This window comes from Rattus norvegicus, chromosome 20 (assembly GCF_021556685.1).
Source record: "Rattus norvegicus strain SHRSP/BbbUtx chromosome 20, alternate assembly SHRSP_T2T, whole genome shotgun sequence".
NCBI classification, from domain to species: Eukaryota; Metazoa; Chordata; class Mammalia; order Rodentia; family Muridae; genus Rattus; species Rattus norvegicus.
Window position 1 is genome coordinate 42,783,175 of NC_141553.1, and position 26,090 is coordinate 42,809,264.

At 37.7% G+C, this 26,090-nt stretch overlaps 1 long non-coding RNA gene across 1 annotated transcript in view; it reads left to right on the plus strand.

Moving 5' to 3' along the window:
- The window catches only part of LOC147998705 (uncharacterized), a 71,326-nt gene extending 47,955 nt beyond the window's left edge, over nucleotides 1–23,371 (plus strand). Inside the window, exon 3 of the long non-coding RNA XR_015646020.1 lies at nucleotides 23,240–23,371. This is a non-coding gene — a long non-coding RNA (uncharacterized LOC147998705). The remainder of the gene's footprint in view (nucleotides 1–23,239) is intronic.
- The last annotated feature ends 2,719 nt before the right edge of the window (nucleotides 23,372–26,090 follow it).

A 26,090-nucleotide genomic window follows, 5' to 3' on the forward strand; every position in this document is an offset into this window, starting at 1 on the left:
AGAAGCTAAGAGAATCCGATTTGAATCAGTCATCTTGGAGAGGAATTTGAACCAGAACAGCTGTATTGAACCAGCCAGGCAGAGTTAAGAAAAAGTTGGGAAGAGTGAGTTTATTCAGCAGTAGCCCTCAGAACGTGGAATATTTTAGGCCTAGTTTATCAGACAGAGGATGGGAGCTGTAACTTTCAGGATCAGGGCTTGCAGATGATTAGACTGTACAAAGGCTAAAAGCTTCCAGGCCTACTGCTCTTCCTACCTCCTCTCCCATCCACATCCAATCCTTTTCTGTATGTCTCATTATAAAACGAACAGGCTTTGAGGGGATAATAATAAAATATACAAAATAAAATGTAATAATATAACTACTACATTGAAGTTGGACAAGACACACAAGAAAGAGCCAAAGAGAAGGCACAGCAGTCAGAAATCCAGTCAAGCACACACTAAATTCCATAAAGACAGGAAATGGAAGCAGAGGACCAGGTACAGATTCCCACAGGCCCTGAGCATGCTCCATTGGTTTCTGTTACTTCTCATATGCATTGATCATGTTGATTTAGGGAGAATTGTTTCTTGGTGTTTTCTATCCTTTCTCTATTATATTCTTTTTCCATGTTCTTCCACATGATTCCTACAGATGTGAGAAGAAGAATATGATACAAATATCCTAGTTAGGGCTAAATGTTTCATCAAGATCTCCCATTCTCTACATTGTCTGGCTATAGGTTTCTATTTGTTCAGATATGCTAATAGAAGCATCTTCTTTAATGATGGTGAGAAAAACATTAATCTATGAATATACAAGAATGTGATTAGGCGTCCTTTTATTGCTAAGGAGAAAAGCAGTATTTGGTTGTACCCTAGGTCACTAGTCTATCTAGTCTCTGGTTCTTGGTCACCCAAGCATTTCTGGGTATGAGTTTTATCTCTTGCAATAGACCTTAAGTTATTAAGATGCCCATTGGTTAGTCTCACAAAACTTGTGCTACCAGTGCCCCACTATATTGTGTGTCGCCAGTGAACCGTTGTAGATTGAAGGATTTGTGGCTGCCTTGATGTTTGTTTCTCTTTTGCTGGTGGGTAGAGTAACTGCCTGTAACAACGACCTTAAGAGTTAGGAGTGAGGTCTTTTTGGAGTCACCAGTTTGACGTTTCCATGGTCAATGAGTTGCATCAGTTCTGTCTTCAGCAATGGGGCCTTGCTGTCTGTTTGTGGAGAGCAACCTACTGCTTGGCAACAGCCTAGACTATTTGTGGGTTCCCATGGGAGCCCTTTAAAAGTAGGTTTCCTACCTGCTTTACAAAAGACAAAATATAGACAAAAATGGCTAACCTTCCATAGGAACTTCTTCTTTGGCTTAGTTTAAAAAAATTGTCATTAGGCACTCATGGTTTTAGAAAAAGAAACCAAGAAAATCAATTATCCTATGTTTCTTTTTCCATAAATGAAGATAACTGAAATGAATCTTAGACTGTCATAGAATGTGCTAAATATATGGAATGCTGTATTAACATTGATGTTTTAGGAAAACTCATAAAGGCTAATTTTTAATCACACATGCACTAATATAGTCACCAAAGAAAGAATACAGATATAAATGAAAATTTTAACAATGGGTAATTGTAATGTACAAATACGCATCAATATTTTTAACTCCTTTCTAACATTTTCTTTAAATTCTCTTGTTTCTCACTTCAAAACACACACACAAAAATGTGTTTAAGAAAAGCAATCATCTATTCTGACATAGAAGAATATCTACAACAAAAACTGGTCACTGAGTTTAAACAATAGGTTTTCACTTTGCTAAAATACCGGCTACTTGAATGGCCCAGGCTATGTATCATTTTGAGTTCTCTCTCTCTCTCTCTCTCTCTCTCTCTCTCTCTCTCTCTCTCTCTCTCTCTCTCTCTCTTTCTCTTTCTCTCTCTCCTGCAAAAGGTCAATTAATATAGTGTAATGTGCACTTCTGAATAGTATGGGTAATGTGCACAAATCTGAAATATATTACCTTAAAAGTTTCCAAAAATAGAAAAAAACACACATGCAAATCATATCTGTACCAGAGATCTAATATAAAAATGCCTTGATATTCCTTCTTCTCATTGTCATATCTTCATTTCAGTTGTTGATAGCTTTGCAATGCCCCTCTAGGAGAAGAAGAAATGCTAAATAGAATGTCTTGATGTAGAGTTTCAGACAAGAAAAATTATTTCCTAAAAGAATATTATGAAATCAATATATTTTTACAAGTGACCAAGTTAATCATTCAGCCCTCTAGTGAAAAGGACTGCAATTGATCTGGATCTTTACTCCTTCAAAACTCAGACGCAACTCAGCAATGCATTGACCACCACATAGAAGAAAGTGGATCCAGAGAGTTATGTATTAACTTTAATGGAGGATATTGAATGCCTAGCCAGAAGGCAGTAACACCTGCGTTTTAAATATAATTGATTAAAAATTCCATTTACACTTCTCTTTATTTCTATCCAGCCCATTTGACCCTTTACATCCTAAAAACTAGAATAAATACAAGACAAACTTTTCTACAGGATAAAGTGTTATTTGCCTTTACAAACTTTAAAGTGTCTGCAGAAAACTAAAATGAAATCTTTTTTCTGCTCTAATAGTTTCCAAGAAAACACCATGGACTCCAGACAAAGATAACAACATGTACATGGAATTGTTACAGTATTTTCAAGTGTCTTTCAAAGCAGACGTACTTACTATGCTATAATAGACTACTTGCTAGGAAGAGAAAATAGCATTTTACTGTTCTTCTTTTACCCCTCAAATCCTGGAATAAAGACCAGTGTGACATAACCAAGATTCAGCTGAAACATCACTTTCTCTGTTTGCCTGGCCCTGCTGACATGCATCTGTACCTTCATTCCAACTGGGAGAGAACTCATTTCTCTTTTTCATATGACCGAAGAACCATTCCTTTTTCTGAAATTGACCCAGAACCATGTGATACATGGTCTGCAGGGTCCTCCGTGTGGAACTTCTGTTCTGATAAAGAGAATAATTGTGGCGATAACTGTTTTGGGGTTGCTTCTCAGAGTTGTGTCTCCACATACAGTCAACTTCTTTCATGATACCATGTACTACTAGCCCGGATGAACCCATCAATCAGTCCATTTCTTTTAAAGTAGGCTTCTGTTTGTCAATCATTCACTCAAGGACTAAGTAGCCCAAACAACTACATAAATAATAATAATAATAATAATAATAATAATAATAATAATAATAATAAACATGCTACAAACATTCTACACATTTAATTTATATATATTTTTTAGTTTTTATGGTGGGGTTATCCTATTTACTTTAAATTCTTGACATCTCTTTTAACGAGCAATGTCTGCCACTGCACCTGTGACAAAAACATAACACATAAATAGTGTACAAAGAAGCAAGATTTATTTTGATTTACACTGTCAGAAATCTTTTATAGTTGATTGGCTGCACCATTGCAGGGATATAGTACGAAGGGCAGAAAGAGGTAGTTACTTCATAACAGCCAGAAATGGCAATGGAAAACAGATAGGGTCCTGATTATCATAAATAGTCCAAGAAAACATTCCCAGTAACTCACATTGTTTTGTCAGGAATCACCCCTGAGAACTTCCAGAACCTCCCAAAATATTACCAGCTGTGAGATGAGCCCTCAATACTGGAGACTTTGTCACGATTGCTTCACTTTCAACCCTTGTAATAATATCCTTGCATCAAATTAATGTGGAGAAGTTTTCAGCAATCATGAGATGTATTACTTTTAATGAAAATACCAGGTGGGATGCACTCCCAACTGAGACCTAGATCAGTATCTGTTTGATTCACCTTTTCAGTAGAAAAAAAGTAGGCATTCATAGCATGCTCTTCATTTGAAGCGGTAATGATCAGATACCTGTATAAATATGGCTACTTTGTGGGAGTAGCATCTGTAAAGTGCTTGTTTATGTCACCAAAACAGGGGAAAGTGGGAATTCTTCTCCAGAAACAAGCAGCTATACCAAGACAGAAGAAGCTCTAAGTTGCTTTACATATCCCCATCATATACCTCCAGGACATATGGAATAGCTTTTTAAAGCCAGATCAAGCTTATAGGCAAGACTAGAGAAGTTGTTTGATAATGAAAGTTTGGGGAACTTGAGGAAGTTTGGAGGCTTGCTTGTGTACAAAGGAACACTAATTAGGGGACTTCCCTTGTAACTAATGTGATCATTTTGTAACAGGAAAGATTTCTCAATGCGTAAAGAAAAGACTAGAGTTGTACAAAGGTTACTAATTAGTATTAATTTGTCTATCTTTGTTCTTTCATTTTTAATTGGTATCTCTGCTTTTATTTTATTTTGATAATCATTTAGATAGAGTTAGCTTAAAAATTTAGGGAGAAGTTCTTATTAAGAAATTACGCTCACTTTATAGCATCAGCATCCTAATCAGTCTCTTTCCACAAAATGGTCCTACTTTACTTTTTCTGTAGGTTCTTGAATTATATTTGAAGATCAACATGACTTACATTTTTTTACTAAAATAAAAGTGTCTGAGTGGTTTATAGGTAGAGTTTTCATTTGTCCTAGCCGCGTGATTATTCTAGCTCATGTCTGCTTGATAAGTCCTTTATTTGCTAACAGAGATACCTGTTTGGGCAACATTGGGGATTGTGATTACAAATGAACTTTGAGCTGAAGTAGCGCAATCATTCTCTTGTTTTTTCACTAGGAGTAAGTTTGGAAGTGAGAGTAAAAGATTTTCAGAAACTAGAACTGATATTACTGCATGTATGGCTTGATGTGTGGCTCGAGGGATCAAAGGAATATTAAAATGCATGTGGCTACATCCAAATGGAAATCAATGCTGAATATTCTAATTATAATAAGCAGTTTATATTAAATATGAGAGCAGCTGATATCAGTCAGAGAAGGAATTCAGGAGACAAGGTTAAAATACGGTGCTTACGCTTCCTGGTTGCTGCCGCTGCAGAGAGCCCCTGGGCAGCACCCCACGAGCGAACTTGAGCCTCGGGACCACAGGTAAGACCAAATTTTCTGCTGCAAGAAAGCTGCCTGGTGAGCTTGGGACACACGGAAGCAGAATTTCTCTAGAACCGGGCACGTTCTGTGTTTACCGGAAGTCCCACACCCGCGGATCCCGGCCCGCAGCAGCTCTCTGCTCCCAGACCCGGTGAGAGAGAGACCCAACCGCCTGGTCAGGTGGGCACTCCTGAGGCTGCAGAGCGGAAGAGACCACCAACACTGCTCACCCCTGCCCACATCCCTGGCCCAAGAGGAAACTGTATAAGGCCTCTGGGCTCCCGTGGGGGAGGGCCCAGGAGCGGCAGGACCCCTGCCAGAGACACCGCCGGACCCTGAAGGAAACAGACCTTATAAACAGTTCTCTGCACCCAAATCCCGTGGGAGGGAGAGCTAAACCTTCAGAGAGGCAGACAGGCCTGGGAAACCAGAAGAGACTGCTCCCTGCACACACATCTCGGACGCCAGAGGAAAAAACCAAAGACCATCTGGAACCCTGGTGCACTGAAGCTCCCGGAAGGGGCGGCACAGGTCTTCCTGGTTGCTGCCGCTGCAGAGAGCCCCTGGACAGCACCCCACGAGCAAACCTGAGCCTCGGGACCACAGGTAAGACCAAATTTTCTGCTGCAAGAAAGCTGCCTGGTGAACTCAAGACACAGGCCCACAGGAACAGCTGAAGACCTGTAGAGAGGAAAAACTACACGCCCGAAAGCAGAACACTCTGTCCCCATAACTGACTGAAAGAGAGGAAAACAGGTCTACAGCACTCCTGACACACAGGCTTATAGGACAGTCTAGCCACTGTCAGAAATAGCAGAACAAAGTAACACTAGAGATAATCTGATGGCAAGAGGCAAGCGCAGGAACCCAAGCAACAGAAACCAAGACTACATGCCATCATCGGAGCCCAATTCTCCCACCAAAACAAACATGGAATATCCAAACACACCAGAAAAGCAAGATCTAGTTTCAAAATCATATTTGATCATGATGCTGGAGGACTTCAGGAAAGACCTGAACACACTTAGGGAAGCACAGGAAAACATTAATAAACAAGTAAAAGCCTACAGAGAGGAATCGCAAAAATCCCTGAAAGAATTCCAGGAAAACACAATCAAACAGTTGAAGGAATTAAAAATGGAAATAGAAGCAATCAAGAAAGAACACATGGAAACAACCCTGGATATAGAAAACCAAAAGAAGAGACAAGGAGCTGTAGATACAAGCTTCACCAACAGAATACAAGAGATGGAAGAGAGAATCTCAGGAGCAGAAGATTCCATAGAAATCATTGACTCAACTGTCAAAGATAATGTAAAGCGGAAAAAGCTACTGGTCCAAAACATACAGGAAATCCAGGACTCAATGAGAAGATGAAACCTAAGGATAATAGGTATAGAAGAGAGTGAAGACTCCCAGCTCAAAGGACCAGTAAATATCTTCAACAAAATCATAGAAGAAAACTTCCCTAACCTAAAAAAAGAGATACCCATAGACATACAGGAAGCCTACAGAACTCCAAATAGATTGGACCAGAAAAGAAACACCTCCCGTCACATAATTGTCAAAACACCAAACGCACAAAATAAAGAAAGAATATTAAAAGCAGTAAGGGAAAAAGGTCAAGTAACATATAAAGGGAGACCTATCAGAATCACACCAGACTTCTCGCCAGAAACTATGAAGGCCAGAAGATCCTGGACTGATGTTATACAGACCCTAAGAGAACACAAATGCCAGCCCAGATTACTGTATCCAGCAAAACTCTCAATTAACATCGATGGAGAAACCAAGATATTCCATGACAAAACCAAATTTACACAATATCTTTCTACAAATCCAGCACTACAAAGGATAATAAATGGTAAAGCCCAACATAAGGAGGCAAGCTATACCCTAGAAGAAGCAAGAAACTAATCGTCTTGGCAACAAAACAAAGAGAATGAAAGCACACAAACATAACCTCACATCAAATATGAATATAACGGGAAGCAATAATCACTATTCCTTAATATCTCTCAATATCAATGGCCTCAACTCCCCAATAAAAAGACATAGATTAACAAACTGGATACGCAACGAGGACCCTGCATTCTGCTGCCTACAGGAAACACACCTCAGAGACAAAGACAGACACTACCTCAGAGTGAAAGGCTGGAAAACAACTTTCCAAGCAAATGGTCAGAAGAAGCAAGCTGGAGTAGCCATTCTAATATCAAATAAAATCAATTTCCAACTAAAAGTCATCAAAAAAGATAAGGAAGGACACTTCATATTCATCAAAGGAAAAATCAACCAAGATGAACTCTCAATCCTAAATATCTATGCCCCAAATACAAGGGCACCTACATATGTAAAAGAAACCTTACTAAAGCTCAAAACACACATTGCACCTCACACAATAATAGTGGGAGATTTCAACACCCCACTCTCATCAATGAACAGATCATGGAAACAGAAATTAAACAGTGATGTAGACAGACTAAGAGAAGTCATGAGCCAAATGGACTTAACAGATATTTATAGAACATTCTATCCTAAAGCAAAAGGATATACCTTCTTCTCAGGTCCTCATGGTACTTTCTCCAAAATTGACCATATAATTGGTCAAAAAACGGGCCTCAACAGGTACAGAAAGATAGAAATAATCCCATGCGTGCTATCGGACCACCACGGCCTAAAACTGGTCTTCAATAACAATAAGGGAAGAATGCCCACATATACGTGGAAATTGAACAATGCTCTACTCAATGATAACCTGGTCAAGGAAGAAATAAAGAAAGAAATTAAAAACTTTTTAGAATTTAATGAAAATGAAGATACAACATACTCAAACTTATGGGACACAATGAAAGCTGTGCTAAGAGGAAAACTCATAGCGCTGAGTGCCTGCAGAAAGAAACAGGAAAGAGCATATGTCAGCAGCTTGACAGCACACCTAAAAGCTCTAGAACAAAAAGAAGCAAATACACCCAGGAGGAGTAGAAGGCAGGAAATAATCAAACTCAGAGCTGAAATCAACCAAGTAGAAACAAAAAGGACCATAGAAAGAATCAACAGAACCAAAAGTTGGTTCTTTGAGAAAATCAACAAGATAGATAAACCCTTAGCCAGACTAACGAGAGGACACAGAGAGTGTGTCCAAATTAACAAAATCAGAAATGAAAAGGGAGACATAACTACAGATTCGGAGGAAATTCAAAAAATCATCAGATCTTACTATAAAAACCTATATTCAACAAAATTTGAAAATCTTCAGGAAATGGACAATTTCCTAGACAAATACCAGGTATCGAAGTTAAATCAGGAACAGATAAACCAGTTAAACAACCCCATAACTCCTAAGGAAATAGAAGCAGTCATTAAAGGTCTCCCAACCAAAAAGAGCCCAGGTCCAGACGGGTTTAGTGCAGAATTCTATCAAACCTTCATAGAAGACCTCATACCAATATTATCCAAACTATTCCACAAAATTGAAACAGATGGAGCCCTACCGAATTCCTTCTATGAAGCCACAATTACTCTTATACCTAAATCACACAAAGACACAACAAAGAAAGAGAACTTCAGACCAATTTCCCTTATGAATATCGACGCAAAAATACTCAATAAAATTCTGGCAAACCGAATTCAAGAGCACATCAAAACAATCATCCACCATGATCAAGTAGGCTTCATCCCAGGCATGCAGGGATGGTTTAATATACGGAAAACCATCAACGTGATCCATTATATAAACAAACTGAAAGAACAGAACCACATGATCATTTCATTAGATGCTGAGAAAGCATTTGACAAAATTCAACACCCCTTCATGATAAAAGTCCTGGAAAGAATAGGAATTCAAGGCCCATACCTAAACATAGTAAAAGCCATATACAGCAAACCAGTTGCTAACATTAAACTAAATGGAGAGAAACTTGAAGCAATCCCACTAAAATCAGGGACTAGACAAGGCTGCCCACTCTCTCCCTACTTATTCAATATAGTTCTTGAAGTTCTAGCCAGAGCAATCAGGCAACAAAAGGAGATCAAAGGGATACAGATCGGAAAAGAAGAGGTCAAAATATCACTATTTGCAGATGACATGATAGTATATTTAAGTGATCCCAAAAGTTCCACCAGAGAACTACTAAAGCTGATAAACAACTTCAGCAAAGTGGCTGGGTATAAAATTAACTCAAATAAATCAGTCGCCTTCCTCTATACAAAAGAGAAACAAGCCGAGAAAGAAATTAGGGAAACGACACCCTTCATAATAGACCCAAATAATATAAAGTACCTCGGTGTGACTTTAACCAAGCAAGTAAAAGATCTGTACAATAAGAACTTCAAGACTCTGAAGAAAGAAATTGAAGAAGACCTCAGAAGATGGAAAGATCTCCCATGCTCATGGATTGGCAGGATTAATATGGTAAAAATGGCCATTTTACCAAAAGCAATCTACAGATTCAATGCAATCCCCATCAAAATACCAATCCAATTCTTCAAAGAGTTAGACAGAACAATTTGCAAATTCATCTGGAATAACAAAAAACCCAGGATAGCTAAAGCTATCCTCAACAATAAAAGGACTTCAGGGGGAATCACTATCCCTGAACTCAAGCAGTATTACAGAGCAATAGTGATAAAAACTGCATGGTATTGGTACAGAGACAGACAGATAGACAAATGGAATAGAATTGAAGACCCAGAAATGAACCCACACACCTATGGTCACTTGATTTTTGACAAAGGAGCCAAAACCATCCAATGGAAAAAAGATAGCATTTTCAGCAAATGGTGCTGGTTCAACTGGAGGGCAACATGTAGAAGAATGCAGATCGATCCATGCTTATCACCCTGTACAAAGCTTAAGTCCAAGTGGATCAAGGACCTCCACATCAAACCAGACACACTCAAACTAATAGAAGAAAAACTAGGGAAGCATCTGGAACACATGGGCACTGGAAAAAATTTCCTGAACAAAACACCAATGGCTTATGCTCTAAGATCAAGAATCGACAAATGGGATCTCATAAAACTGCAAAGCTTCTGTAAGGCAAAGGACACTGTGGTTAGGACAAAACGGCAACCAACAGATTGGGAAAAGATCTTTACCAATCCTACAACAGATAGAGGCCTTATTTCCAAAATATACAAAGAACTCAAGAAGTTAGACCGCAGGGAAACAAATAACCCTATTAAAAAATGGGGTTCAGAGCTAAACAAAGAATTCACAGCTGAGGAATGCCGAATGGCTGAGAAACACCTAAAGAAATGTTCAACATCTTTAGTCATAAGGGAAATGCAAATCAAAACAACCCTGAGATTTCACCTCACACCAGTGCGATTGGCTAAGATCAAAAACTCAGGTGACAGCAGATGCTGGCGAGGATGTGGAGAAAGAGGAACACTCCTCCATTGTTGGTGGGATTGCAGACTGGTAAAACCATTCTGGAAATCAGTCTGGAGGTTCCTCAGAAAATTGGACATTGAACTGCCTGATGATCCAGCTATACCTCTCTTGGGCATATACCCAAAAGATGCCTCAACATATAAAAGAGACACGTGCTCCACTATGTTCATCGCAGCCTTATTTATAATAGCCAGAAGCTGGAAAGAACCCAGATGCCCTTCAACAGAGGAATGGATACAGAAAATGTGGTACATCTACACAATGGAATATTACTCAGCTATCAAAAACAACGAGTTTATGAAATTCGTAGGCAAATGGTTGGAACTGGAAAATATCATCCTGAGTGAGCTAACCCAATCACAGAAAGACATACATGGTATGCACTCATTGATAAGTGGCTATTAGCCCAAATGCTTGAATTACCCTAGATCCCTAGAACAAACGAAACTCAAGACGGATGATCAAAATGTGAATGCTTCACTCCTTCTTTAAATGAGGAAAAAGAATACCCTTGGCAGGGAAGGGAGAGGCAAAGATTAAAACAGAGACTGAAGGAACACCCATTCAGAGCCTGCCCCACATGTGGCCCATACATATACAGCCACCCAATTAGACAAGATGGATGAAGCAAAGAAGTGCAGACCGACAGGAGCCGGATGTAGATCGCTCCTGAGAGACACAGCCAGAATACAGCAAATATAGAGGCGAATGCCAGCAGCAAACCACTGAACTGAGAATAGGTCCCCTATTGAAGGAATCAGAGAAAGAACTGGAAGAGCTTGAAGGGGCTCGAGACCCCAAAAGTACAACAATGCCAAGCAACCAGAGCTTCCAGGGACTAAGCCACTACCTAAAGACTATACATGGACTGACCCTGGACTCTGACCTCATAGGTAGCAATGAATATCCTAGTAAGAGCACCAGTGGAAGGGGAAGCCCTGGGTCCTGTTAAGACTGAACCCACAGTGAACTAGTCTATGGGGGGAGGGCGGCAATGGGGGGAGGGTTGGGAGGGGAACACCCATAAGGAAGGGGAGGGGGGAGGGGGATGTTTGCCCGGAAACCGGGAAAGGGAATAACACTCGAAATGTATATAAGAAATTCTCAAGTTAATAAAAAAAAAAAAAAATACGGTGCTTACAGGAAAGAAACATGTTGATTCTGCCTCTGCTGTTAAATGTTCATTTAATAGAATCCAAGGTCAGTGGAACAAAATTAATAAAGACAAATAATAAATGACAAACTAAGGCTTTGTTTGATATATCCTACTAATAGAATTAAAGGAAAATGTCTCTATCTGATGTTTCTTGGATAGAGTCACCTTGAAATTTTCACTCCTTCCTTTATACTTAGGACATCATGGAATTAATACTTGCTCTCTCTATATATATCTACACAGAAAAGTACAAAGGGCATTGGAAGTGAGAAACTTACCAAAGCTGCATTTTAAGCACCACATTTAACTATAAAAGGTTAACAGCATAAGTTACATTACAATTCTGTAAAAGACAATAAAATAATTTTTAAAAGTAGCTATTTTGGGCCGTATTTATTCAAGTCCTTTACTAAAACAGAAGTGTTGAGGAAATGAGCCTAAAATTCTGGAATATCAGAATGAATTGTGTAAAGGAGAGTGACGAGGAAACTGACTACCCCCATTACACACAAAGAAAGTAGTTCAAATCGTAAAAATTCAAATGATGAATGAGATATAAAAGTTGCTGACATAATATGAAATTTTATGCAAGAAAACTACCAACTTTTGAACCAGGGCCCAGAGTTTGAGATAAGGACAGAAAGATATTGAGCAAGGATAAATTGACAAATAACCATCCATTTCTATGTGCCCGCTCCCACATATTTCACGGAATTCCCTGATCTGATTTACATGTTTCCTTAACCTGAATTTTCAGTAAGGTAGCAGAAAAGAGGATCACCCTACAGGAACTTCAGGAAGGAAAGGAAAAAACAGAGGGAGCCAAAGGGGGCAATTTTTATCAAACCAATGATTTTATTTTGACTATAATTGATATACATGTGAATAAGTATATGTCTTATATAATTTTGAATAATTATTTTAAACATCAACAACATGTGGAGATATCTATTGGTAAAACATTTGAGGCTTATTATAGAAAACAAATTCTTCATAAGGCTAGACACTTTAATTGACGGTGTTTATTATTATTTTATACATTGATCATTTTGTTAGTTCTTCTATTGGATATTCCATAATTAGCATTGGCGATTTAAGCACAGTGCAGTGAATTTCATGCTTAGTGTTTGAAATAAATGCTAAGCAAATAAAGTCTTAGGGTTAACTTGCTTAAACGTCATGAGGCTTCTCTATTAAAAAATGGGAAGTGATGAAACTTTACTTAGTTTTTCCAAGAAATATGTATCATGCATTATAGTTGGACACACATTTTTGAAAGTCCCAAAGAAAGCTCGGATGCTTGCTTTTTTTTCCTGGTACAGGGGACTAAGCCTAAGACTGCATACACTCCATGTCATCCAGCTACCACTTCATTCTTCATAAAAGAACCATGAGTCAGTAGCATGAACATCCAGTCTCCTAGGTGGGTCCCCCATTCTAGAAGCTGAGGCTAATGCAATGATTAGGCTGCTGGTCAACTCTCCTATATGTGCATCATATTTCTGCAAACACATGGAAGCAAGGTGTGTGTGAAGCATTACACCAGAAGAACAACATCTAAAGGGAAACAGGTTCCTCTTTCATTCTGGGTGGTATGTTGTGAGCAACTATAAAGTACACTGGGAAATTGTTCACTAGAAAGGTTTGGAGAATAAATCATAAACTAGGACGAATTGAAGAAGAGGAAATCAATAGCAGGGAAAATACTGTAATGGTAAAGCATCTTAAACAACCTCACTATGGTTCATCCAAATAAGAGTGGGAGAGACATAAATCTTTGTACGTAAGAAGTCTAGTGATGTTTTCCCTAGGTATTATCATGTTTGTATATGACAAATGGCAAGCTATAATATTACATGGGTAGGCCTTTAAATAAGAATGTCATTCATGGGCTCATATATTTGAATACTTGGTCCCCAGTTGCTTGAACTGCTTGAGTAGGATTAGAAGGTGGGGCCTTTAGACCTATAAGTCCCTGGGGCCAAACTTCAGGGTTTCAGAAGCTCACTGAATTCAAAGTTACTTTTTCCTGCCTTGTGTTTGTAGATTAGGATGTACATTCTCAGGTACTGCCTCAGTGTTATGACCATCTGTCTACTATGACTGTGTTCCTTGCAATGATGGCTATAACTAATTTTCTGAAAGTGTTAGATCCTTAAAGGTTCTTTTAGACATTGCTTTGGTTGGAGTCTTATCACAGCAGAAGAGAAATAACTTGGACAATACCTTTCATTTTCTGATAAATTCAGATTTTAAAAATAATTTTAAAGCAATGAAAGGCATTATCTTCATTTATAAAAGTGAAAGCTGCAAAAAAATAAGCAATTACTGGAAAATTCTCTGCTGACTACTTACAGGCATAAAAATACGGGGTTGGGGATTTAGCTCAGTGGTAGAGCTCTTGCCTAGCAAGCGCAAGGCCCTGGGTTCGGTCCCCAGCTCCGGAAAAAAAAAAAAAAGAAGAAAAAATAATGCCAGTGCACCTAAAAGTCACTCTTTAAGGTCAAGACTAAAACAAGAAATTTCTTCATGATCATCACCATCATCAATTATTATTATAATTATAACATTGCTGAGACCATTAATTTAATAAAGCAATCATGAAATATCCCTGCAAACAAATGAACATTCTCACATTGGTTACACATACTCAAAGAGCATAACCTTGAAAAAAGTAACATTAATGTATCTAACAAGTTATAAAATTGTACTTATTTAAGGGCATAGGAAGGGATTTTTTATCATGATGAAATTTTTTATTGCACTTTCTGCTTTGATGATACCAAAATATGCTATTTAAAAGTTAAGAACAAAATATGAGTAATTCTTTGGGCAATAGCATGCTTGCTTTCTATATAATGCACTCTGTTCCTATTGATTTTTTGCCTTAATATTTTCCAAACCAATTTCTAAGCTCACTAAAGCACAACTTTAGTATTGTAAGGTATTTTAGAACTTCACTATCTAGACCTAAGATTTTTTTCTATTTATACTTAAGGAAGTGTGTGTGTGTGCGGGGGGTACACGCAGAAGATTGAGCACTTGTTATATATAAACACATACACACATACAAATAATTTTAGTTTTATTCTTAATGTTTATCATAATGAATTTTCCAACGTGTACTAATGGCACTAACATTGGTCTTAATCACTTTTGCACTTGCATTGGTAACTTTTGGCATTTTAGTAGAATGATGGCAATATTTACAGAATACGAATCTTCCCGTGATTGTATATCATTCCAATACCACACTACTTGGTAGGAAGATAAATTATACCATTTGTATTGACAATGTGAAGGGGCGATTTATTTTATGCTGGTATGGAAACAAAGTCTCACCTTGCATAAAAGAATAATCAATTATCATTTGTATATTCATAATGACATGAATTTATTGACAAATAGGCCATATTCAAATATGTACACAGTTTTCCACAAAACTTCAGAGGCATAATGAAGGTCTTACTGATAGAATCTTTGAGTGACTCTTGATATCGACATTACAACCAACACAAAATAAGTTTGTTTACATACCTCGACAGCAGTGTGAAAATCACAGATCTTGAATTTAGAATGTTTTCCTAATAAGATATATCATGTATATTGAGCCCCAAGATTGTTTGTTATGTGCCTAGGAAAGTGTGTTTGTGTTTGTTTGTGTGTTTGTGTGTGTGTGTGTATATACAACTCTTTATTTTTAATCTTATTCTATGTCTTTGCTTCACTGAAATAACTGTTTACTGCTCAGTAATACTAAACCAAAATGTTTACTTTCATAAAGCATATTTACCTTCTTTCTTCTAAAGTTCTATTGAGTTATTAATTAATAAACTAATGGCTGAAAATACAATACTTGATGAGAAAAATACCTTTTTAAAATATATACTAAATGAAAACACTCTTATGAAAATTAATATTTCCTCTCTGTGTTTTTTTATGCCTTCAGTGCTTTTTGGGTTCCTTAGACTATTCACACAAGGGTAGGGGCATTATGATTCCAGCTAAAACCATAGTCCTTAGGTCAAACTCAAAACTTAGTCTCTTCTTGTTAAATGACAAAAGTCATTGAAATCTTTCTATCTTCATATTACTGTTTGAGAAATAGATAGCTTTGAATAGTTTGGAAAACATAGCGGGCCCTCTGACTAGACCTGTGGTACTGTTGTGAATTAGCATATAAATAATTCACCTGCTTGGTATGTACTACAGATCTACTAGCAATTTTTCTTAGAAAAGAGCTTTTCTATATTTATTTTAGAAATCTTCACAGGTAACTGTGAAAGCCATTCCTACTTGGTAACTTTTCTTTTTGTACTTAATCAAAAATATATCTCTGTACTTACTAATCAAAGAATTCACAGCAATTGAAATAAAATGTACAAGACCTGTGCAAACTCATGCCAGTCAAAATCCTAACAGAGCACAGGGAGGGGGGGCACTAAAGCTTACCCCTTGTTAATGATTTGTTGATAAATTGCCAGTTGATAAAGCTTCTGAGTGAAAGAAAGTAATTTTCCTTTAAGGGCATGTCCCATGGTGAAATGACCATACTCCAGTGGAAGGTCACACAACCAAACTCTATGGGCAACACCAACTATAATTGACAGGTTTAAAATCTATTAGTACAATGTTGGGTGGGCAGGGAGGGGGCTAGAGTGGACCTGGTAGAAGTGAGATGTATAGAGGATAATTATGAGCAAGGAACACTTATCAGTATCTCAAAAACAAAATGAGACAGGGTAAAGGAAGTATAGAACTATGAAATGAAGTTTTCCAAATGTAACCTTGTTATTTTATTCCTATATGATATCAGAAGAGTCCACTTCCCTTACCACACTGTGATTCCTACAAGATTTAAACTGTTTCACCATTTATTTCTAGTGATTAAAGGAATACTCTTATGTCTCAGCTTTGCTATACTGGTTGTGTTGTCTTTGCAAAATTTGACATTTTTCCCATATTGCATACCCTGTTTGATTCCTAGATGTTCTCCAGCAATGAATCACTGTTCTCCATGGTGGCCAATATTGACAAGCATATCATTTGTTTTGTCATCAAATTTGCTGCCAATTATAGCAGCTTGGAACTCATGATGATAAGAAAAATGTAGTTTCTGTTTCCTCCATCAATAATTGCTTCTACCATAAAGTAATTAAAATCACTTTGGAATGCAAGTGTCCTTCCTCTACATACAGAAAATTATGGAAAAGTCTAAGGGCACATGTGTTTAAGTATTTTTGTGAGGCAGAGACTATTGTTTAGAATTAAAATATTAATAGAAAGGTATCGAGAACATTATGTTATATAAATCACTTTAAATTACAAATAGCATTACATGGAAATTGGAATGGGGAAACCAAAGGATATCACTTGATCACTTGAGTTATTAGAAATAGTATAGTAGAAAAGAAATGGTAACAATCTTTCAACTCATGGAATTTTATAAGTAAATATGAATTATTTCATAGATGAATGGTACCATAAACTTTCAACTGTTGAAATTTATAAGTTAGCACATATTATCACATATATTAGAGATCAGCTGCATCATTCTAACCAAAAAATTAAAAATGAAAACAAAAAGTAATTAAATTTCTGGCTAAAGATACATATTTAGACAATGGCAAAATTTGTGCAGATTCAATGACCGCAGACAATATAATATTTTTATAACACTTAACTGCCAAGAAAATTTTAAAATGAGTCTATGAAAGTTGGGAATTTCAATGGTAAAATTAAATTTAGTACTACTTATTTTCTTGCTAAAGCTTCATACATCACCTAAAAACAGTAAATTCTTATTGGTGAAAATACATCATCACTTATTCTTATCTTGCTGTTCTCAGAATTTGGGGAAAATACATGTCTAACTCAAATAAATCAGTAGCCTTCTTCTACACAAAAGAGAAACAATCTGAGAAAGAAATTAGGACACCCTTCATAATAGTCCCAAATAATATGAAATACCTTGGTGTGACTTTAACCAATCAAATGAAATATGTGTTTGGCAAGAACTTCAAGTCCCTGAAGAAAGAAATTGAAGAAGACTAGAGAAGATGAAAAGATCTCCCATGCTCATGTATTAGCAGGATTAATACAATAAAATTGGCCATCTTGCAAAAAGCAATCTACAGATTCAATGAAATATCCGTCAAAATTTCCACTAAATTCTTCATAGAGTTAGAAAGAGCAGTTCTCACATTTATTTGGAATAAAAAAAAAAGCAAAACAGGAGAACAAAACTAATCCCCACAATAAAATACTTTTTCGGGGAATTAATAACCCTGATCTCAAGCTGTACTATAAAGCAATAGTGATAAAAAAAACTGCATGATATTGGTAAAGAGACAGGCAAGTAGATCAATGGAATAGAATTGAAGACCCAGATGCCTACACCTATGGTCACTTGATAATTGACAAAGGAGCTAAAACCATCCAGTGGAAAAAGACAGCATTTTGAATAAATGGAACTGGTTCAACTGAAGGTCGACATGTAGGAGATTGCAAATTGATCCATTATTTTCTCCTTGTAAAAACTCAAGTCCAAATGGATCAAGGATATCCACGTACCCTGATTCTAATAGAAGAGAAAGTGGGGGAAGAGCCTCGAATGCATGGCCACAGGGGAAATTTTCCTGAACAGAACACCAATGGCTATTGCTCTAAGGTCAACAATGGACAAATGGGATGTCATAAAATTGAAGAGCTTCTGTAAGGGAAGGGGCATTATCAATAGGACAAAACTGCAACTCATACAGTGGGAATAGATCTTTGCCAACCCTCTATCTAATAGAGGGATAATATCCAATATATACAAAGAACTCAAGAAGTTAGACTCCAGAGGATCAAATCTATTTTAAAAATGGGATAAAGAGCTAAACAGAATTCTCACCTTAGAAGTCCCATTGCATGCCTGAGAAGCACTTACAGAAATGTTCAACATCTTTAGTCATCAGGGAAATGCAAATCAAAGCAATGCTGGACTCAGAGTGGCTAAGATCAAAAACTCAGGTGCCAACAGATGTTGGCAAGGATGTGGAGAAAGAGGAACACTGCTCCATTGCTGGTGGGATTGCAATCTGGTACAACCACTGTGGAAATTATTTTCTCAGAAAATTGGACATTATACTACCTGAAGACCCAACTATACTGCTCTTGGGCATATATCCAAAAGATGCTCCAACATATAACAAGGACATGGAGTTCACTATGTTTATAGCAGCATGACTTATAATAGGCAGAAGCTGGAAAAAACCCAGATGTGCTGCAACAGAAGCATGGATACAGAGAATGTGATACATTTGCACAATGGAATACTACTCAGCTATTAAATCAATGACTTCATGGTATTTGCAGGCACGTGCATTGAACTAGAAAATATCATTCTGAGTGAGATAACTCAGACACAAAAGAACACATATTGCATAAACTCACTGATAAGTGGATATTACCCCCAAACTAATAATGCCCATGAAAAAAACTCACAGACCAAATGGAGCTTAGGAGGAAGGAAGACCAAGGGTGTGGATGCTTCAGTCCTGCAGTGAGGAGGGAACAGGATGATTGTAGGAGGTGGAGGTTGAAGTGGGGTGACTTGAGAGTGAGAGGAGGTGGAGGAAATAAGGGTGACTGTATCAAGTACTGTAGGGGGCAGGAGATAGTTATGGAGAGGCAGGATATCATATTATAAATGTAGTAGGAGGGTGATGAGAAAATGTGGATATCCACTGGAGGGTCCCACATGTAGGTAAATGAGAAGCTCCCAGGACCCAGTGGGGATGATTTTAGCAGATCAGGGGGCACAGAATCTGTAGAAACCACCTCCAGTAGGTAGCCATGGTCCCCAGTGCAGTGATGGGGCCATACACCCATCTGAAAGTTTTTAACTCACAAATGTTCCTGTCCAAAGGAAGAACAGGGACAAGAAATGAACAGACTGAAGGAAGGGCCATCCAGGGATTGCCTTACCTGGAGGTCCATCCTGTTTGCAGACACCAAACCAGACACTGTTGCCCTTTCTAGAAGCACTTGCTGACTGGAACCTGGTGTGGCTGCTCCTTGGGTGATTCAGTCAGCCACGACCAAAGCAGATGAAGATGCTTGGAGCCAACCATCAGACTGAGCAATCTAGGGGTGGGGAGGACACATTATCATCTCACTTGATGCTAAAAAATTCTTTGACAAAATTCCACACCCCTTCGTGATATAAGGCTTGGAAAGATCAGAAAGTCAAGGCCCATATCTAAACATTGTAAATGCAATATGCAGCAAAACAGTAGCCAGCATCAAACTATGTGGAGAAAACCATGAAGCAATCCCACTAAAATCAGGGACTACACAAGGCTGTCCACTCCCTCCCCAACTATTCATATAGTACTCGAAATCCTAGCCAGAGAAATTAGAAAACAAAAGGAGGTCAAATGGATACAAATTGGAAAGGAATAAGTCAAAACATCCCTATTTGTAGATCATATGATAGTATACTTGTGCGACTCCAAAAATTCCACCAAAAAAAAAAAAAAAAAAGAAATCCTAATCCTGATAAACAACTTCAGCAAAATAGTTGGATATAAAATTAACTCAAACAAATCAGTAGCCTTCCTCTACTCAAAGGTTAAACAGTCTGAGAAAGAAATTAGTGAGACACATTTAACAATAGTCACAAATAATATAAAATACCTTGGTGTGACTCTAACCAAGCAAATGGAAGATCTATATGACAAGAACTTCAAGTCTCTGAAGAAAGAAGTGGAAGATCTCAGAAGATGGAAAGATCTCCCATGCTCATGATTGGCAGAATTAATATAGTAAAAGTGACCATCTTACCAAAAGCGACCTACACATTCAATGCAATCCCCATCAAAATATCCACTAAATTTTTCATAGTTAGAAAGGGCAATTTGCAACTGCATTTGGAATAACCCAAAATCCATAATAGTGAAAAGAATCTTAACAATGAAAGATGCTGGCTACTGGTATGCTGCATATTGCTTTTACAATGTTTAGGTATGGCCTTGACTTGCATTTGAAAGTCAAGTGTATTCCATATTAGAGGTCGACTCCAGTTTGTTTCTTGGGACCATTTGCTTCTACTCTGAGGTAGTGTCTGTCTTTGTCACTAAGTGTACTTCCTGTATGTAGCAAAATGCTGGGTCTTGTTTACCTATCCAGTCTGTTAGTCTTTTTCTTTATTTGTGAATTGAGTCTGTTGATGTTAAGAGATATTAAGGAATAGTGATTGTTGTTTCCTATTATTTTGTTGTTAGAGGTGGATTTATTTTTGTGTGGCTATCTTCTTTTGGGTGTTTTTGCAAGAAATTTACTTTCTTGCTTTTTCTAAGTTCCCCTCTTTGTATTGGAGTTTTCCTTCTATTATTCTTTTTAGGGCTAGATTTGTGGAAAGATATTGTGAAATTTGTTTTTTTCATGAAATATCTTGGTTTCTCCATCTATGGTAATTGAGAGTTTTGCTGTGTATAGTAGCCTAGGCTGGCATTTGTCTTCTTTAAGTGTTTTATGGTATCTGCCCAGGATCTTCTGCCTTTCATAGTCACTGTTGAAATGTCTGGCATAATTCTGATTCCTTCCTAGGTTTTCTGTCTTAACAATTTTTTTATTGTTTCTATTTCCATTTTTATATCCTGTATGGTTTTGTTCAATTATTCCCCAGTTCATTTGTGTATTCTTATAATTCTTTAAGGGACTTTTGTGCTTCTTCTTTAAGGGCTTCTACTTGCTTTCCTATGTTCTCTGTCCTTCTTTAAGGGATTTATTTACACTCTTCTTAACGTCCTATCTCATCATCATGTGATCTGATTTTTTAAACTTGAATCTTGCTTTTCTGGTGTGTTGTCATATTCAGGTCTTGCTGTGGTGGGAGAACTGTGTTCGGATTATGCCAAGGAGCCTTCCTTCCTGTTTCTTAGGTTCTTGCACTTTCCTCTTGCCATCTGATTATCTATGGTGGTAGTTGGTCTTGCTGCCTCTGATTGGAACTTGTCTTTCCCGTGGAGCTGTGAGCCTATGTTCTTAGGTGTTTTAGCACTCCTATGAGACAAGCTCTCTCAGGGCAGTAATGGGGTTTAGAATGCTGTGATCTTAGCTATGCCAACACTCCTGGGAGAGCAGTCCTCCTCAGGTGGTATTTGGGTGTGGAGTGCTATGTCTTGGAGTGAGCTCCAGGATGCATATGGAAACTAGGAACATCCTGACCCTGGCTGTTTGGCAGCTTCTGTGCCCTGTGCACTCCTGTCATGTCCCTATTTGGTCAGTTATTGAAGCAAAAGTGGTGGTCTCACTTGTGAGCTTAAGCATGACAGCACTCTTGGGAGATCAGCTGTCTCCAGGTGGAATTTGGTAGGGAGAGTCTTAGCTCCAAGGCACAGATGGAAACAGGAAGGCCAAATTCTTTTTTTTAAAAAACATGCTTAAATTATATATCTGTTCATATGTATACATAATATTCAGTCATATATTAATTTCAAACATTATTTTTATTTTATCATAATATTTGAAGTAATTTTATTAGCTAGTTATATTCGTCTTCAATATTAAGTTAATTAAAAACAATATTGTAGCTTCTCTTTCTTCTCCACATTGGTAGAAATGAGTCATGTATGATATAATAGACTATAACTCAAACCTCTGGTTCCTACAGTACTGAAGTTAGGAAAATGACTTTCTTTTAAACATTTTTTTTATTTTGGGCTTAAAATTGTCTCCATGGTGATTGGTCTCCATAGTCTAATGACTAAATTTAACAGAAAATCCCCAAAGTCCACCTCTAGTGACATAGTTCCTTCAAAAAGGCCATACCTCTTAATCCCTGTCAAGTAATGCCACTCAACGGTGGCCTAACATTTGCATATATGAGCTTATGGGGACGTTTCTTATTCAAATAACCAGATGGTGCTCAGTTATTCCAACATATACAATGTTAAGGATTTTATCTTAGGATGAAGAAAAGGTGGGTAGATTTTTGTCAGTGTTTAAGTCAAGGAGATATGGATATCAGACTTTTTATAGTATTTGAGCCAATTGCAAATACAACACATTTTTAAACTAAATTTCCTAACTCTATGCACTTTAAGCTGAAAATTATTATTTTTCCAGTATGTTAATCACATATCCATTATAAGCCAAATAAAACATAGGACTAGCTATGTATTTTTATCCCAACTTATTCATTGCTTTAACTGTAAGAAGACACATGCCCAGGGAAGATTATGGATTGGGTAGGGCACCCAACTCCTAGTTGACAATATAATGCAACACATTATTTTTAAACAGAGGAAGACTTCAATGGATAAATAACACTTGGTTTTAAGTGTTCTATTCTGAAAATACTATAGAAAAATACAATTACTCTATATACTGACATGACATTGTTAAATGTTGAATATATAGAAATATACACCTTAAATAGAGCTTGTTATGATAGCACGTTGAAATCAAAGCAATTTAGATACATGATTGGTTGAGCATATCATTGTGATACCACAATCACTACACAGTGCAATGTGAACAGATCCTGCCTTTCATCTGGAAAGGCTCTACATTCCATAAATGTTAAGGTAAGTGTGTAATGGGCTGCCTTTAAAATGAAGCTCTCTAGCCTTCTCTTCTGTCTTTTCTTTCAGTGAAAGTAGATTGAGAACACCTAAGTGATATTTAAAAGCAAGAATAGAAGAACATTTAGCCTGAAAATTACAGATACTGCTTCAAACAGCCCTTGACTTTAAAATAAAAATAAAGTAAAAGTCTTAATGTCAACACTGTGTGTCTCTTCCCATTACTTCATATTCACTCTGTGCCCTGCTTGCTTTGCCACCTGTTGTGACCATGAACATATTTTAGAGTGCCAACAGTTTGAAAAGGGCAAGCTGATGGAGTATTTCTTTTGTTTGCATTATTTAGGTACCTAGCCATATTAACCAGAGTTCTTTAGCTTTTTATTTTATATCACCTTAGTTTCAACTAACTAATCATTTTATTATTTTTGTAATGCAAGCAGTCAAACACAGGGTTCCTCACTTGCTCAATAAGGTCTCTACCACTGAGCTTAACTCTTAGACCCTCAAGTTGAGTTGGAAGCAGACTTGAACATCTAGGTTTATCACAAGTCAACTCAAGACTTTTTATTCCCATCCGTCTCTGTTAATACTCTATCTTTTCAATAGTGTGCATTCTATGTACAAAGCAAAAAATTTTGAATGCTGTTGCCATATTCTCTTTGCAAAGATTGGTCAAGGACATTCTTTTGAGTACTAACACTAAAATAAAGGAACACATGTCAGAGATAGAAGGAACATTCAGAGTGGCACAGGTTGTTGCCTCTCTTAGGTCTTCACAAATCTCTGATTCAGATCAGGATTCAATCTCAGTGGAGGATGAAGAAGAGACATTAGGAAAAGAAATAGAGGAGCTTAAAAGGAAGATCAATAAGTGCAGGGTTGCTAAAAAATGAGAATCTTCTTCTCCTAGCAAAAAGAAATCCCTTCTTTAAAGAAGAGAGAGATACTGCTTCTCTTGCTTATGAACCCTTTTCTTCCTTGGAGTGGTGTTATGGAGAGAAGGCTCTCAGGAGAGGGGTAATTTTTCATGAGCCTCCCCAATACAGCACCATCCCACATAAGCAGAGACTGCTTCTTTCAGGTGTTCTAATAAACTGACCTGCATTGTTGGGGTCCAGGAACTCAACAACAGGATATACCACTCCCTGTCCATCCTCTGTGTCTGATGAGGATGTAGTTACTCGAGCCCATGAAGATGAGACAAGATTAGAAAGTTTATTATTGGGAGCCACTGCTAAATTGCTTCCTATCCTGTATGGATGGATCAGTGGCCCCTTTTCTCTGAAAAATTGGAAGCAGCAGATAAACTTGTACAATAACAGTTACAGGCAGGACACATTGTTCCCTCCACTTCCCCTGAAATATTTCCTTGTGGTCCTCTTACATGCCTAGGTGCTGCTCCTCTGATGTTTAGACACTGGGTAGCTATAAATTCCAATGTTTCCTGGAATATATCTATCACCTTTGAAGGTTCCCTTAAATTTGAAAATTGAAAGTTTAGTAAAATTTTAATATCCCTTCCTGTGCAATTCCTCCATTTTTCTTTGTGGTTTGGAATGGCACTAATGCTGAAGATAGTCTTGACTATTCTTCACAGGAATGCCATCTACGTGAAGCTACTGGGGACCAGAGGACTCTGCCCTGGTTGTGAGGATACCAGGCACAGTTCCATTGCCTGTCAATCATTCTGGAGAAAATCAACTCATCCTGGACTGTTATAAGAGAGACTTTGACATCATCGCTGCTATTATAACAGCCATTGCCCCTGCAGCCACTGCAGCTGCAGTATCTGGGATTGCCCTCTCCCTATCTGTTGTTAAGGCAAGCATAGTGGGTAAACTTTCAGAAGTTGCTGACAATTTGAGATTCTAAATTTAAATCAACAAACAATGCTTTTACAGGAACAGCTTGATCTCATATGGTCTTCTATTCTCCTATTTTCATGCATGTTTGTGTGACTCCAGCAGGACTTCAAAAGCTTAAGTGGCCCTCTCTCAGCTTTATAACTATTGTGTGCATTTTTCTTTGTTGCTTGGCCAGAGAACAAACCCAAAGGCAAGCTGTCAGATGACAGATAATGTTATCTTTGGTGAAAGGCAACCTATCAGCTCAGATATGGCTGAGTATATATAAATATTAGGCAGCCAAGGACTGGTAAGACCATGGGGGTGTCTGTCAACCTAAGACAGGGGGTTCATGAGGCCTGGGTGAGCTGCCCAATGACAGGTAAGGCAGACACTGATGTCTGTGAGTCACCTAAGACAGATGCTAATTTATAAATAAAAAAAGGGGGGCTTACTGGGCTTTGGCCTTATCCCTCTGGGATGAATTGCTCATCTAGCATGTTTCCCAAGGCTGTAACACACAATATAGCAGCTGTGGTTAAAACAACCAAAACAAGTCCTGAGTGCTTTCTGTGTTCCTGTTTTTATCCTGAAAACATAAATTTGTTATTCCACTGTACTTCCAGAATTTTTCCAACCAGTGGACTTGGGTTGTATATTGTGTAAACCTCAGTAAAGCCTTTGCATTCTCATAGCACAAATGACCTGAGTATCTGTCTTTTGTTAAGTCCCCCAGGCCTATGACTGGTTCTTGGTACTGTGGCAGTACAAGTACCATCATATACATGTGGGCATGATGACAGGGTCTAAGTGCATGTGTGCCTGACAAACATCATATATATTAGATCCTCTGATGCTGGACTACCAGGCAGTTGAGAGCCACAAGATTCAGGTTCTGGGAATCCAACTCTGGCCCTTAGTAAAGATATAACTTACTCTTAACCACTGAGTGATCTCCCCAGTCAGCACATTTTTGTGTTTTTAATAAGTAATTAATCCACTAATATTTGATTTCTTAATTCTGAAAAATAAACACAGAATCACATTTTTAAAAATATTTATTATTTTTATTT